The sequence below is a fragment of the Sphaeramia orbicularis genome, chromosome 19 (genome assembly GCF_902148855.1).
Source record: "Sphaeramia orbicularis chromosome 19, fSphaOr1.1, whole genome shotgun sequence".
Taxonomy (NCBI): domain Eukaryota; kingdom Metazoa; phylum Chordata; class Actinopteri; order Kurtiformes; family Apogonidae; genus Sphaeramia; species Sphaeramia orbicularis.
In genome coordinates this window covers 22,029,776-22,047,796 of record NC_043975.1, presented here as the reverse complement: position 1 = coordinate 22,047,796, position 18,021 = coordinate 22,029,776, and the positions used below count along the sequence as shown (strand labels likewise).

At 36.2% G+C, this 18,021-nt stretch overlaps 1 long non-coding RNA gene across 1 annotated transcript; it reads left to right on the top strand.

The window, feature by feature from the left end:
- Positions 1–310: 310 nt before the first annotated feature.
- LOC115410495 (uncharacterized) lies at positions 311–15,617 on the top strand. Its single transcript, XR_003934099.1, has 3 exons — positions 311–321; positions 790–800; positions 15,501–15,617. It is a non-coding gene; the product is annotated as an uncharacterized LOC115410495 (long non-coding RNA).
- Positions 15,618–18,021: the final 2,404 nt, after the last annotated feature.

The window sequence follows — 18,021 nt, the reverse complement described above, 5'->3', positions numbered from 1 at the left end:
CAAAGTTCTGCCTCCTTCCTCATTATTATTATTATTTATGTTGTCCATCACTGTCTATATGTATCACTGTCTATAGGCACCATATTTATATATCTAAAACCGCACCTGTCCAAATATGTATATATTCAAATCCGTATTTATATATTTTTTGCACTACATCCACATCAATCTTTATATATCTAAAACCGCACCTGTCCAAATCTGTATATATTCAAATCCATATTTATATATTTTTTGCACTGCAGTCATATCAAACCATATTTGCACTCTCCGTTTAAACACTTTTTAAACTCGTTTTTATTCAAATTTATATGACTGTTGGTTTTACGTGTATGTGTATGTTTATGTGTATGTTTGCTGCTGACAACAGTGAATTTTCCCATTGTGGGATCAATAAAAGAATATCTTATCTTATTAATGACTCTCTTTTAGAGTTAGAGGAAAGGCCTCTGGTGAATGAATTCCTCCCCCCTGGTGGATTATCTGTGTATTGTATGTATCTAATTGTATACATCAGGTCTTTCAAGGAAAAAAAAATATCACACTGATCATGTTGAGGGCTTCAAAACTCATGTATCAAATATAATGTTTGGCATTGTTGGGTTAACCCATAAAGACCCAGTGCTGCTTTTGTCTCAGTTCACAAATGAATTTTCCTCTCTAAATAACCTTTCCTAAGTAATTTATCGCCATTTATTCTTATATTATCCTCTATATTTTGCATTTTTTCCGTCTAAATCATGTATTTTCCTATATTTTTTGTACTAATCATGTCGATGTTCATTAAAGCTCAGATTAAAGTTGAGAGTTATTAAATTACAAACATTAAAAACTGAAGAAAAAAATGACTTTTTTTGGTCAAATCTCTCATTAACTGAACATAAACCAAGTGTCTCCATCCACTGTCATTGATCCAACTCCATGGGTTTTACTGGTGAATCACTGTTGTAGAATATGACAGTGTTTCCATGGTAACTACTAGAGCTGAACAATACGGACAAAATTTCATATCTTGATATTCATGCCAGATATCTTGATATCGATACGATATGACTATGGGTTCGGTGAAAACCAAACATTTTTGAGAAAAATACAGACATCATAATACAAAAGAATGTGGAAAGTGCAGTTTTATTTATAAGAACTCACTGCCAGTCATCAACATTAACGTAAAGTATGAATAAATTAGCGGTGCATTCAAGGGCAATCGTAAAAATGAAATTTGTTGTGATTTCCAGAGCGCAGGGAAAATCTATATCGTTTATATCGTTGCTTTTTCAATATTAATATCTTGAATGTTAGATAGATATAGAAACGATAACAATATATCTTTCAGCTCTAGTAACTATGAAGCCTCTGAACATCAAACATCACATCTGATGACCATGAAAAGATGAATAACTACATTTTACACTAATTATTCACGTGCATTGATAGGATTAGTGGATTAACAGGTATTAAACAGTTTAGATCAGTGGACGCTTGTGGTCACCAGTGGCTGTTTGGGTCTTTATGGGTTAAAGTCTGACTGGGCCTGGCCCCTAGCTACATAGCTGACATGTTAAAAAACCACTTATGAGCCTGCTCAGGCCAGCCTTAAATCTAAAGGTGACTATGTTTTCTCCATCAGGGCCTCTCCACTTTGGAAGGACCTGCCCGAGGAGATAAGGCTTGCAGAATCAGTGACGTCTTTTAAATCACTTGTTGAAATGTTTTAAATATTTCATAATTTCATATTTAAATTTATTCACTGTTTTTTTCTTATCTCTTTTACTGTGTCATGATGTTTTTCTATTTTGCATCTTATTTTATTTCAATTTCAGCTTAATTCTGTTCTCCTGTTTGGACCCTCTGTTGTTATTTTGACTCCTGGGTGTTCTGTTGTTGTGCCTTTCTGCTTTGTTTGTCTTAGCACTTTGCAAACTTAAATGTATTTGTACAAAATATCGGTATCGGATCGGTATCGCCGATACCAGCCTGAATTTTACTTGGTATTAGATCGGAAAGGAGATCCGTAGTATCAAACATCACTAACATTCCTTATGTGTTAAAATTGATAAAAAAAATAAAAAAAATTAAAAAATGAATAAACTGTATATTGTGTATATAGTTGTAGAAAGAAAATTCACTAAACTGAGCGGTTTGTAATTGGAACATATAAGTTTGTACTTCTGCTTATTCCTTTTCAAACATGCATTTGTATCATGTAAATATTCTAAATGTTATGCATGTGGAACATGTTTGAAATACATTATCATCATCATCATCATCATCATCATCATCATCATCAAAATCGTATTCCAGACCCCAAACACAGATGTGTAAAACATGGTTGGCTCTTACCATCTATGTACAGTTTTGTATTTTATTTGTGAATGTTTGCTCATATGTAAAGTGCTTTGTAACTATGCTACCAAAATAAAACTGTCACTCTTCTTATAAAATCATTTAGAAACCTTATTGAAACTGCTGGTTTCTTCACAACCCTGTCTAATGCTTCATGCTTCCTGCCCTGACACTTGTCAAAACATGATAATGAGGTGTCGAAATGGCCGAGCTGCATTTTTTGCCTTTACATTTGGGCCCATTTTACTTTGAGGATGTGTCTTATTTGAAGCTTTTGAGAGGCACTTTTCGAAAAACCTCAAGATGAGCCTTTTTTTTTTTTTTTTTTTGCTTTTAACTCCGAGTACCCTCCCCGATGTTAACAGATCACTAAGCAAGTACAGGGATACGTACAGTAGAACAAACAGCAAGTTCTGAGCAGCAAAAGGGCATACATTCTATACAATAGAACTGAATAAGGGCCCTGAAAAAGCTGCAGCCAAACCAATGGACTGACATTAAAAAGTACATTTAATCCTTGCCAAGGTGCATTAGACAACAAGGAGTATTTTCATCCACAGACTAAAGGTCAGTAAAGGGACATGGAGTGGATCCAATGTGTCTCCCACTCTTTTGCCATGGCGGTCACAGACGAAGACAAACTGCGGTGCCAGCTATCAGTGCACACCCACTAGCGATCGGTTGCTAAAGATCAATGTGAACTACTCCTACTCACTCCATGAAAAGTCCATAAAGGTGACGGGCTGCTGCCGCTGCTGGTTGCCAAGTCTTTAGAAATCCAGTGATTAAATTAAAAAAAAAAAAAAAGAGGCAGAGGAGAAATAGCATCTTAGCTAACATTATCATTTAATTGCTTTGTTGGTGCACAGTTCATTGGAGTTCAGCAAATGTCGTAAATAGGGATGCACCGATACCACTTTTTTCCAGACCAAGTACGAATACGAGTACTTACATTTGAGTACTTGCTGATATCGAGTACCGATACGAGTACTTAATAATCCCATTCCAGTTCTTAGTTCCTTTTGTAAATGTGCTTTATTGTCGTTGTCATTAGTCTGACTGGATAAAAGTGCTGCTACTGACATTTAATGTGTTGGAATGAACGTTTGTCAATTAGCCCACCAGGGGGCGCTGCTCTGAATTAACCATACTGGACAAATACCACAAAGAAGAGGAAAGTTTTTTGAGAAGAAGAAGAAGAAAGTCATTAATAACAAACATGGAGACGACAGAGGCAACACTAATGTGATACTAATATTGCAGTGTTTTCGCTGGTAAGGTTTAAAAACTTAGCTTCAGCAGGTAGAGAAAAGAGAAATGAGCAATAAGTTTCATTTTCATTTCTGCTGGCGGCGGTCCGCACCACTCCGTACCAAGGTTATATATAGTAGCTTTACATTTTTCATTATAGTTTAGTTTGATTTAGTTCTGACTTTTTTTTTTTCTCTAATTCAGTTAGTTTTAATTTGTTTTTAGAGCAGATTTGCTAGTTTTTACTAGTTTTTGTTATTTTCAAAATGCTAAGTTTTAGTTTATTTTTTTTTATTTTTTTTTAATTTATTTTTTTTTAATCTCTTTTATCTTTTTCGCCATCGAATTCAAATAAATCCCAGACAGGACTATTCTTCTTTCTCCAAACGTTAGTCTCCATGTTTCCAGGTAGAGTGGGGACGAGAAGACGACTCTAAACGACAAGTGACGGACCATGAAATATCATATGGTGTCGCTAGCTAAAATTGGTTGAGGGAAATAAATCGATTTCATATCAATCCAACATTGACGAAGACGAAAACTAAGGCTATTTTATCCATAATTTTTATACATTTTAGTTAGGTTTGTAAGCACACAATACAGTTTCAGTTAGTTATCATTTTTTTCTTTTAATTATAGTTTGAATTTATTTCAGTTAATGAAAATGTTGTTACAATTCTAGTTTTCGTCATTTCGTTAGTTTTCGTTAACGATAATAACCTTGCTCTGTATTCCCGGTGGTATTCTCTGTCTGGGTACACATCCACCAGCACCTGAAAAACGGATGGAATGTACGCAGAGGTCGGACAGAACGCTGCGTCCGTATCTGTCTGTGTCTTTAACGTTACTTGCAGTCAGCGTTACTTTTATCACTGTCATTTATTTTGAAAAATCTCCGCACTCTTCACACTCGCCACACATTATACCACCGCTGCGTACCTGCTGCACTGAACTGTAAATGTCGCACGGCCGTAAGTGGTATTGGTGTACACACACTGAGTATCGGAGCCGATGCCCGGTACTCGTATCGGTATCGGTGCATCCCTAGTCGTAAACCAGCCACCTGAGACGATGTTTGAGCCTCAGAAACAGGGAAAAAAAGTATGACTTCCTTTCCGTATTCCCAACTTTCTTTCAAAACATCCTGCCTTCAGTTTGTTTGACACCAGGGTTTGGGAGGGTCTGAGCCTCTCGCCTCGCATCAAAGTAGAACTTGGAGTTCCACAGCTGTCACTCAAACTCAACAAACCCCAGCGGATGATGACAATTCCTCTGTGAATTAGCATCCCCTTGTAACATCCAGATGCATGAGGAGGACAGGCAACATAAAAAAAAAAAAAAAAAAAAAAAAAAAAAAAGGCCTGGTGGGCATATACAGTAAGAGAAGAGTCTGCCAAGTCTCAGCTGTGCAGTGCTTCTAGCCAGTGGACCATTACATTTATCTGCATCAGGAATGTACTCTCTGAGTGAAAAATAGAACAGACAGAGAGCTCGGGAGATAACGGTAACAATGGAGATGGATAGAGAGAGTCTGAGGAGGAAGATGAGGGGGAAGACAGGTGTGATGGAGGAAGTGAGAAATGAGAGAACAGGGCTAAAAGGGAGACAAAGGAAGAGAGATGGAGATGAATGTAGTGGAGGAAGAAGAAGCAGCTGGACGTACAATCAGACGGGGCCTCAGAAAGATCTACCCATCAAGCTCAGTCATAAGGACAGTTAGCAAAACCTTTCCGCCTAGTCTTGCATAGCTACACCTATCGCCACATTTCATTTTTTTGGAGATAGGACGAGTTGAATGCATTATGATTTTGGGGTAAAAGAAAAAAAAAACAAAAAAAAAACGTCCTAGTTTCAGCAACGAATTGAAAAAATGGAGGTTGCTACTGTTTCATATCGTCGGCTTCCTGATCAAACCTGCTATGTGACTTTTGGCAAATTTTAAAGGAGAAACAAAAAACTGTTTATATAACACGAAACTGTGAAATATGACAAAAAAAAAAAAAAAAGTTCCTTTAATGTTGGTACTTATGATGGAATGTACACAACGGTAACACTTTACTTGAAGGTCTAGTTTATAATGCATTAAGCGCACAGTCATGAGACATTAAAATGCATTTATAAGGCATTATAAAAGTTATTACAACAGTTTATGATCATGTAAAACAATTTATACCAAGGTTAACAAAGTATTATAAGTGTAGGCATACTGTATTATAAATTCAGCTTTCATAATGTTTTATACATCCATACCAAAGTGATAAGTGTTTATAGGATGAATGTCAAGTCCTAGGTTATGTAACACATTCTAACCATCATAATGCCAGCCAGTTATAAAGACACAGAGAACTGCTGTGACATGTAGTTTCTGAAACTGAATAATGCTTTATAAAGATCAATAATAAGTTACAGGATGACTGATGATATTATAACACAAGTATGATGACTTACGAGCAGTATCTGCTGGCTCTAAGTAAAGTCTAAGTCAAAAATTATACATGAAAATGGTCTTAATAACTCTTTATTTTGCAAAAACAAAACATTAAAAGAACACAAACAGTAAAAATGTTACATGTTGCTTTGTACATAAATTAAAAAAATAATGTGGCAGCTCCAAATCTTTGTTAATTCAATCACATACTTTTTTTTTTTAATAAATATGAAATCCCTAAAATAGATGGGTATAGAGACCAGTGACAAAACCTTAAAAAAGTCCCCCCCCTAAAAAAATAAATTCCTTCACACTGCTTTGGTATGGATGTATAAAACATTATGAAAGCAGAATTTATAATACATTATGCCTACACTTATAATACTTTATTAACCTTGGTATAAATTGTTTTACATGATCATAAACTGTTGTAATGATTTTTATAATGCATTATAAATGCATTATAATGTCTTATGAATGTGCACTTAATGCATTATAAACTAGATCTTCAAGTAAAGTGTTACCTAAACAACTTTCACAGGAGACTGAAATTTGAAGCTATATTAGGAGAGATAGCAGGTTTTTATTCCCAACCAAAAATGTCACTTAGCAGGTTTTATCAGGAAGCCGACAATAGTGATGTGGACATTGAAAACAGTAAAAAAACAAATACTGGAAAGAACAGAGAGAGTCCTGCCTCCCACTGAGCCCCATGGGAAAATAATCTGAATGGTGGTCAATGGAGATGCTTGAATTGTGACTCCATTTACATATGTAACGTGAAGGTTTGTTGGTGGTTAATAGTTCATTCTTTATAAAATGAGACTGCAGGATGGAGACGGATTTCTTCTTACAACGGTGCTTTACTTTTCATGTGCCGTGACAGCTACAACAACACTTCCTGAAACATCATCTCACATGACCGAACCAGCCAATCAGGAACTAACAGTACCTAGATCGGTAAAAGTTAAGTGATTTAGAAAGGCACATTCAACAAGTTATTTTGGCTGCTTATAGACAACAAATGAAAATAATTAAATGTGTATATGTGTAAATAATAATTCTATAACATAAATGTAAATAGTTATTTGTGTAAACACTGTCAATATATATATATTTTTTAACAAATACCTGAATTAACTTATTCCCTATAATTTACTCCATTGTTAAACCTTACATTCCTTCAACATAAATGACTTTAACTTCTGAGCCTTACACATATATGATGTTTGTCACTCTAAAAAATGCACTTTTTCTTATTGGCTTTTAATCAATGAGTGAGATGTTTCTTTTTTATATTTCTTTTGCTGTTTTTATCAGATTTTAATTTGTCTTTGTTTTTATGATGGTTGTATTTTGTTGTTCTTAGCCCAGTTTGCACCCTGTGTTATCACTGTTTTTACTTACTTATTTACTTATTTAATTCCTTGTTTTATGATTCGTGTACGGCACTTTGGCCAGCTATAAAGTTCTTAACGTGCTTTATAAAATAAAGTTGGTATGGTATGGTATGGTTGTCAAGTTAAAATAGAACTGTACAAACCAAGAAAGTGACACAAGACTGTTAACATGACCATAAAAGTCCGAAATCTGGGAGTAATCAGAAAATTGTAATAATCAGATCTAATACATTTACATGCACTTAAAGGAGTGATATTTAGCTTTTGTTAAATGGAATTATGTATTTTAAACATTTCCCTGTGGTGTACATAAACTGTAAATGCTCTGCTTGGGTCTGAATTCATTAATTCAACTCCACAGGTCCATCTTCAACCCTATTTCTGAGTAATGACACCAGAAAGGTAGTTTTTAGCGCTGGCCCTTTAAATGCAAATGAGCCACTTCATGCCCCGCCCCCTCCAGGTTGTCGACTTTGCTGCTCTGTACCGTTCAAGCAACATCTGAACATTTTAGGTAATTGGAAAAAAGTTTGGACATATTTTCAGTTTTTACTACAACCGCTGCTGCTGACAAACAATTATGTCGTACTCGGAGAAATGTTCGTCGGAAGTCTTGACCTTATATGTGCAAATGTTGTGACGCAACTAGTTATAAAAGTAACAAATTGAGCAGGAATTAAAACAGGTTGTAGAAATCCACTCGATTTTTCCAAAATTTTCATTTCATTTTATTCATTCATTCCAATCTAAACGATTGGAAAGGAGCAGGATGAAGAAAACTTTTAATACCTGCCCCTTTCTTGAAACATCTGCTCACATCAAATACGTTGCCATTACAGTCACTACAGTAAACAGTTTACCTGATAGTCAATGCAAATAAAATAAATCCAACATCCATGAGTTGAATTATGTCATTACATGTTTTTATAAAGCTCCTCTGTTCTTTCCCTATACAACCTCTTAAACTGAAAAATATTTGTACAGCTCTTCACTTCCACTGCCAAAGAATTCCACATCCTGACACCCACAACAGAAATACACATTTTCTTCACATTAGTCTGTACCCTTTGCTGTTTAAAATTAAACCTCCTTCTATGTTCTTCATCCTGTGATACTAAAACAAATAATCTCTGCAAGTCTGCTGGCAAAAGTCTTTCTCGCTCTAAACACAATCAGCAATGTCCTTAATTCAACCAACTCTTTAAACTTAAACAATCCTGATTTAATAAACAACTCATTTGTATGTTCCCTGAAATTAACATTATACATGATTCTTATTACTCTTTTCTGTAATAAAAACAATGGTTTTGTGTTACTCATATATGTGTTGCCCCATACTTCAATACAATAACTCAAATACAGCAGAATAAGTGAACAATATAAAATTCTCATTGCTTTATAATCCAACACATATTTTGCTTTACTCAATACAGAAATATTTTTAGACACCTTTTTTTTTTTTTTTAACATAAGCAATATGTGACTTCCATGTTAGTTTATCATCCACTATTACACCCAAAAAACGAATTTCTGAAACCTTCTCAATCGTAACCCCATTAATAGACAATGAAACATGTTCTTCCTTTTTTCTATTTGTGAACACCATAAACTTAGTTTTATTCCAATTCACAGATAATTTGTTTATATCAAACCATTTTTTGAGTTGAACCATCTCGTTCTCTATTTTCTGTACTAACGTTTTTAAATCATCTCCTGAACAAAGAAAGCTTGTATCATCCGCGAACAAAATAAACTGCATTATCTTTGATACATCACATATGTCATTAATGTATAAAATAAATAATGAATATAAAGATAGTTTTGCTGCACCTGGAGGGTTCAAATTCAAACTTTTTGAACTGTTAGAGTCCCCAAATACTCAAATAAATGTACCAAAGACTAATAAAAGTGGATTTAGCAAAATATGACCCCTTTAAGAAGCGTGATATTTGAAAATGTTCCAAGCGCTCTGGTCCATTATCAGATTTCTTTCAAAATACGTAGTAATGATAGACTTCAACTTCCTGTTGTCTTCCGCTCACATTTGACTACGTAACTTCTGTTCTCTAGGATTCTAATTGTGTTTAAACATGCCCAGACGTAAAAGAACAAAATAAATCAGATTAACCTGTATACATGCAGTAAGACATCGGAGTATTGGGGAGAAATCCAGGTGTGTTAATCCGATTTCTTATAATCAGATAATTGATAATATCTGATAAAGCGTATGAGATTATCCTGTTTACACGGTCACTAAAATAATCTGAGAACTCCAGAAATAAGATAATGATCGGAGTATTGGTGTGCATGTAAACAGGCTCACTCTCTGGTAAAGATGGTAAAGAAAAATCTAGTTTTGTGTGAAATGGCTCAGTAGACTGCATCTGTTATCCCATGTGGTGACAATCCTTTAAATAAGTGAAATCACAACAAGTCTGGTCATGTTGAAGCTGCTGAGACAGATGAAGATGAAAACTGAAAGTTACGATGACAACGATTTTTGGTCGTATAGTCGTTCCATTTATGTATTTATGTGATACTTAAAGAGCTTTCCAACAAACAGTGACCTTATAGACTTGTAACTTATGCTCTAAACTGGCATATATCACATGGGCAAATGATGGCATGATGAAGGGATGAACAAAATTACTTACTGATTTTAATGTGTTATGTTGTATAAATAAGAGGTGGGGGTGGGATTTAATACGTTTTCTACTTCCCACTCCTTTTCGAGCAATACATACTGAATTTATTTTGGTATTATTAGTGTACATGGCAATTGCTATGTTGTCTAGATCACCTCTATGAATGTATTTGCTCTGCTATTAGTTCCTTGTAGACATAAAAAGTTGTGTTTTTTCTTCAGCTTGAAACAAATGAATGAATGTAGTATTTTTTTTTTTTCCCCCAAAATTAGGTCCAATAGGGCACAATTAAAAGGAACGATACATCATCGTCAGCCACTAACATTACCACCACGCACCAGACAGTAAATGATGTAAATCAGGGGTTTCAAACTTGCAGCCCGGGGGCCAAATGCAGCCCGCCACAGGTTCCAGTCCGGCCCGTAGAATGTTTTTGCAAAGTACAAAAATTCCACAGTCTTGAGTTGAATTAAGATTAAAAGAAAAAAAAAAAAAAAGCTTGAATTAAGGAAAATTTATGAATTAAGCCAAAAAAAAAAAAAAATCTTTAATTAAGTAAAAAAAATCTTGAATTAAGGCAAAAAAACCAACTCAAATTTAGAAAAAAAATCTTGAATTAAGCAAAAAAATCTAGAACAACTTCAAATATTTTTCTTTGTTTTAGTGCAAAAAAACCCCATTAAATTATGAAAATATTTACATTTACAAACTATCCTGTAACAATTAAATGTGAATAACCTGAACAAATATGAACAACCTGAAATGTCTAAAGAAAATTAAGCACGATTTTAACAATTTCCTGCCTGTTACCAAGTGTTTAGTGTCTTTGTAGATCCGATCCATAATAGGCATAATATTTTTAAAATTGCACTTATTTTTCTTAAGAAATGTCATTTTTTTCAGGTTATTCACATCTTTTTTGTTTGGATAGTGTATAAAAGTAAGTATTTTCAGAATTTAATAGGGTTTTTTTTGCGCTAAAACAAAGACAAAAATTTGGAGATGTCATTATTTGTAAGTTATTATGTTATTATTTTACTGGTCCGGCCCATTTTAGATCAAAGTGAGCTGAATGTGGCCCCTAAAAGAAAATGAGTTTGCGACCCCTGATGTAAAAAGTAAAAACAACTAAAACACTGTCATTTTTTTTTTTTTTTTTCTTTTTTTTTTCTTAATCCTTTGAGACAAAACAAGTGTCTATTTTCATCATCATTTCATTGCTTTAGTCATTTTTTTCTTTGGCATTTTTTTGGGTTGAGGGGGTTAGATCAGTGATGCAATACATAATTTCTATGATTCTTTGTTTTGTTACAAAGGAAATAAAGTAGAAAGTTATAAAGAAATGTAAATAAAATCATTTAGACTACAACTAAGGATGGTAAAATTGTGTCTGACGTGTTTCTTCATCTAGTTGTGTCATCTGTGCCCACCATGTTATCTTGCACTTGTCATATTATAATAAGAATAAAGTATATAAGTATAATAATGCATGTTATTATTACCTGACGATAAACTGTTTTATATAAGTTGTTAATGGGAACAAATAAACTAAACTGAGCAAATATCATATAAGTGTTTATTGACTTAACTGTAAATAAGACACATAAAAATGATAAATATATATGTTTTCAAGGTGATCACTTTCCTAGACTCCATTACGTTCATCTTAACCAGTATTACAGCGGCAGAGGGTGAAGCTGAAGATTGAACTATCTTGTGGCGGTAGAGGCGAGAATCTGTTTTTATACTCCCGATGTTACTGCAAGTAAATGTTGTGGGGTGACCTGCAGGTTAAAGCCTTGGCTTCCAGGCAGATCTAGCAGGTGTAATGAGGATCCTCTTCTGTGAGGAGACTCAGCCAGACAGAGTAGCTGGTGTTAAAAGGCAGACAAGGCCACCTCGCAACTTGAATCACACAGAATAGATGCCTGGTTAAAGTACGGTGATCTTACAGTCACTTCTGCTACTCTGCAAGGGGCAGGAGGAGTGGACTCAGAGGTTAGGGAAGCCTATTTAGCTGAAAAGTAATCATGCTGATAAAGGTTACATGTTGCATACTGTATCAGAAAGATGAACAGAACTGAAAATACGCTGCTACAGAAAGAAAGTCTGTAAAAGCTATAAAAGATCCATTATCCCTTCATAGTAGCCTCATTTGCGGACCTGCCGAAAAAGCATATTTGTGAATGTGTCCATTGGTATGCACATAAAGTAGTCTACTTTATTTCTTTCTCAAGCAAGTTATATTTCATAAAGCCTTAAGAAGTGATTTGATAAGCATCGTGGGCTTTGAGAACACATCCACACCAAGGACCAGAGGCTTTATGTTAACCACGATACACTCTTTCATGGCTGTTTATGTTTCCTTTCTACTGTGCCTGTGCTTACTCTTTGAAGGTTTTTTAAAAGCGGTAAGAGAATACTGACATGTTGAAAAAAATATGAGACATGAGTGATGGTATATTAATAGAGGCAAAATACAGGAGGCTTGTAAAAATGATTGTTTAAGTACCAATAAAGTCTTCCAGACAGGTAATTTGGCAGCGCAGCACAGCCAAGTGTTAGTATAAATCTGTCAATTTCAGAGCTACATGGGGACTGTATGCAACGATAACACAGAGAAAAACATATATACACAGTCGTACTTTGGTCTTAAAGTATCAACATTCTACGTTTTTCATGACTGTTTAGTCCAGAGGTGTCAAACTCATATTAGTTCAAGGGCCACATACAGCCCAAAATGACCTGAAGTGGGCCGGATCATTAAAAAAAAAAACAAAAAAAAAAACAAGAATATATAACTAATACAAATTCCAAAATTTGTATGGCTAACTTGTATGTTTTAAAGTGGAAAAAAGAAAAATTATACTATCAAAATGTTTACATCTACAAATTATCCTTTAAAAAAAATGTGAAAAATATGAACAACTATGAACAAAATGACATTTATTACAAAAAAAAGTGCAATTTTAATAATTTATGCCATTACTTGGCCTCAGCTTCTCATTACCTCCGCCAAGGAGGTTATGTTTTTGCCAGGGTTTGTTTGTTTGTCTGTCTGTTTGTTTGTCTGTCCGTTAGTGTGCAACATAACTCAAAAAGTTATGGACAGATTTGGATGAAATTTTCAGGGTTTGTTGGAAATGGGATAAGGAAGAAATGATTACATTTTGGTGGTGATCGGGGGTGGGGGGGCCCACGGGGGGGGCCACTGATCAGCCTTGGCGGAGGTCTGCGCTCTCCGAGTGCTTCTAGTTTTCATATTTTTATCACAACTTACAGATCACAGTAGATCTACAAACGATAACACAGAGAATAAAATATATACACATTCCTACTTTGCTCTTAAAGTATCAACATTCTACGTTTTTCATGACTGTTTAGTCCAGGGGTGTCAAACTCATATTAGTTCAAGGGCCACATACAGCCCAAAATGACCTGAAGTGGGCCGGATCATTAAAAAAAAAACAAAAAAAAACGAGAATATATAACTAATACAGATTCCAAAATTTGTTTGGCTAACTTGTATGTTTTAAAGTGGAAAAAAGAAAAAATTATACTATCAAAATGTTTACATCTACAAATTATCCTTTAAAAAAAATGTGAAAAATATGAACAACTATGAACAAAATGAAATTTATTACAAAAAAAAGTGCAATTTTAATAATCTATGCATTATTTGGCCTCAGCTTCTCATTTTCACATGTTCATCACAACGTACAGATCACAGTAGATCTACAAACGATAACACAGAGAAAAAAAAAACACATTCCTACTTTGCTCTTAAAGTATCAACATTCCACGTTTTTCATGACTGTTTAGTCCAGGGATGTCAAACTCATATTAGTTCAACGGTCACATACAGCCCGAAATGACCTGAAGTGGGCCGGATCATTAAAAATAATAACCTAAGAATATATAAATAATATCAATTCCAAAATTTGTATGGCTAACTTGTATGTTTCAAAGTGGAAAAAAGTAAAATTATACTATCAAAATGTTTACATCTACAAACTATCCTTTAAGAAAATGTGGAAAAACATGAACAACCATGAACAAAATGAAATGTATTATGAAAAAAAGGTGCAATTTTAATAATTTATGCCATTATTGGGCCTCAGCTTCTCATTTTCACATGTTCATCACAACTTACAGATCATAGTAGATCTACAAATACACAAAACGTTTAATAACAAGCAGAATATTTGTGCAATTACACTTAATTCTCCTAAGAGATTTAGATTGCTCGTATTTGTTCAGGTTATTCACATTTTTTGTAAAAACCTAGTCTGTAAATATAAAATTTCCTGTGTAATTTTCCTTTTTTTTTTTTACAATAAAAAAGAGAAAAACTTGTGGTTTTCATTGTTTATAGTTTATTATGATAGTATTTTACTGGTCTGACCCATTTTAGATTGAATTGACCTATAATAATTTTAACATCCTTGATTGCGAATTTCTTCAGTGTAAGTTTTGTATTTCACTAGTTCATCCCAGGGGCCGGATTAGACCCTTTGGCGGGCCAGTTTTGGCCTCCAGGCCACATGTTTGAGACCCCTGGTTCAGCCCATCCATCCATTCATCAATCCACTTAGTCCATTTCAGGGTCGTGGGAGACACCCAAGGCTTTGCCGTCTACGTTAGCCTCCTCCAGCTCGTCCTAGGGGATCTGCAGCAGCTCCCAAGGCCATCTGAGACATAGAATTCCTTTCGTGAATCGTGGATTAGCCTGAGGCCTCCACCCATTTAGCCTTGCCTTGTAGACCTCCAAAGACAGTCACCCAAGGGAAGACTTTATCAGTTACCCCAACCACTTCGACTAGCTTCTCTCACTGTGGAGGAGCAACGGGTCACTGGGGTCACGCTAATCCAGTGTTTCCCCTGAGAAATCATCAGGTGTGCCATGGAAGATTATCCAATTTCACCTGATTGGTACTCTAAGTGAGCGGAATGATACAGATGTGTACGACTGCACGCGTCAATGATCCACTCTACAACAACAGTCTCCTGGTTCCCTTTGCAAAGTCAAAGCGAAAGGGAACTGGCCCCGATGTGGTGCGTCCTGTTGATAAAGCCCCCTTCACTAGTGATGAACGGATCAGCAGGTTACCCACAAGACTCACGGTTCAGGTTGGGGGGATATGCATTTACGACAGACCTCAATCCACTGATCTGCCTTGGCGGAGGTCTGCGCTCTCTGAGTGCTTTTCAAGTTTGAACTTTATTTTTACTAGGAAAAGTGTGTGGTGTTTTAATTATAATGAAATGTAAATTGAATCATTAAAAAATATTTTTTATCAGTAATTTATTTACTTGTTTTATTACTAGATTACTAGACTAGAATTACTAGAAATTTCAGGTGACCCCATATGAATTCCAGGGATCCCGACCCCAAGGTTGAAAAACTCTGGCTTAGAGCTATGGTTGTAGCCATTTAAAAGGACTGTTGTCTTTGTCCCAGTCTACATGCACAGGAGTGTATTTGATTTATTGTTGAAATAAATGTTGCCTCCACTATGATAAGTGGCATTTGCACTCTTTCAGCTCATTAACCTGTGCCATCACAGACCACAACAGTAGTTAAGTCATCAACCCAGAAGTAAACTGGCACGACAATGTACAGCTTTGTAAAATTGTAAATAGCATATTTTCTAGCAGCTCTACTTTTTATGCAGGTGACATGCATGGTGTTGCACTACCAAGTCAAGATTTGGCATGGAGCTCTAGAGCATGTGCAGAACACTTGGGGCCTCATGTATACAGACCTGCGTGGATTTCATACTGAAACCTGGCGTACGCTCAAATCCAGAAAAGTCTGTGCGCACAAAAAAATCCAGATGAATAAAACTGTGCGTATGCCCGAATCCAAGCACACTTCCTTTATACATCCCAATCAGCGTGGAATTGAACGTATATGTTGGAGTACCTGACTCCTCCCTCTCCACACCTACATTTAAATATGCAAATCAGCATAAACAGGGCCTGCAGGTGGGATTCCCTCTGGGATTCTGCTCTCTGCATGATCACATGACGTCAAGGTGGATGTGAAGCGGAGGCCAAAACAGGCAGAAGGAGAAAAGAGACGAACTCAGCCCGTTTGAGCTGAGTCGTCGCTATTGTGGGTGACACTTTGTCACAGGGCTGATGCAGATCACCCCCAGGTAAATATATATTTAGTATTTGTGTAAGTCATACATTAGTTCATTCTACGGGTCATACAACAGTCTGATCACAGCCAAACAAGATAAAGGTTCATGCGTAATCATGTCAGGAAATCAAAGACTTTGACTCATGTTTAATCATTCAAATTATTATTTTCCAACAATGAGGCAGAAGACGGTCAGACACAGTATCAACCTCCCGTCACAGAGGCTTCCTGTTGCCTCCCCACACCAGTCCTCTGGTCCAACAGCCAGTTGCTGATGCCCATCCGACTGGCATGGGTCTGTACTGACCCGAGTCACAAGAGGACATCGTGAGGACAATCGACGGCGTCAATGAGCGACTAGACCGACTAATAAATGTTCTCACAGACATGAACACTACAATAAATGCATTTATCAACCAGTGAATTCTGTGTCCTTGTCTCTTTACATGGTTGTTGCTGGACGTAATGTCCTCCCAGGCAGGACTGACATTGATAGGTCCAAGGTCTGGTTGGTCCTGGTTCTGGTGGGTGGATGTGCTGCTCTGGCAGTAGGATGACGTACCGGTGTGTTCATTGTTCATCTGTGTATCTCTGATGTGCACATCAATCAGAGGAATGACCTTTTCCACATTATTAACAGTTTCTCAGTGTCACCTCTAAGGGTGGATTCACACCTACCACGTTCGGTCTGTTTAAAACGGACCAGAGTTCGTTTCCCCAGAAAGTCTGGACTTTTTTTTAGGTGTGAATACAAACATCCGAACTCTGATTTGAACCAAACAAGCGGACCGCTTCCAAATGGACTCTGGGCTGGTTCACTTCTGGTGTGAATATAACCGACCTCAAACCGAACCAAACCAAGGAATCTTGTGCCTTTTTGTGCTTGACGAGCCACTGTAGCCACTGGAAGTAGCCGAGGTTTACGGGTGGTCAGTGCTACTAGCGGCAGCTATGAGCTGTGGACAGACGTGGAGCAATGAGGAAACTGAATCTGGCATTGACATTTGGTCAGATGCCCGTATTATGAAACTGGCTCCGACTGAGCTTTTCTTGAGTGTTAACATTATTTTCGAAAATTTGTGTCAGTAAAAATGCAATTTATATTCCGAAAATAATAACTGTATGTTGGAGTACCATGTTTATTTTCATCAACACCGGCCGTCTCTGGTTCACTCCGCCCCCAAATTTTCTCTCCAATGCTAGCGCAGTTCGTCACATGCGTGCTTGTGTTCACGAATTCTGGTCCACTTGCAAAAAGTACAATGTGAATGCGATCCGACCTAAATGAAAAAAACAAAGTCCCCATTTGATCCGAATCAAATAAGCGGACCAAAGGACTTTTCAGGTGTGGATACACCCTGAGTGTCGCCAGTGGTTCAAAAGCACTAGAAATGTGCGTATGCCAGCTATGGACTTGGCGTGGAGGACCGCACATTTCCACGGTCATTTCATTCTTTATACATCTGGATGTGAGCGTGGAAATGGGCGTACGCCAGGTTTTTGTTCGTACGCACGCTTTATACATGAGGCCCCTGGTCCCTTTCAGAGTAGATCAGTTTGAAAAGACATTATCTACAGTATGTGACCCAGGCCAACTATTAAAACTTTGATTTCAGTCAAGCTAGCACGTTTACATGTACTTTTAAAGGCCATTTTCAGTCAGATGAACGCAATCATTACTTTTATTTAAGGTATCATGTAAACCCACTGACTGACGGTCAAGGACTACTTTTAAAATGGTTGTAATTCCTAACTGGTAAATGCAATATGTTTTGTTAAATCCCTTCAATTCGAGCTAAAAGA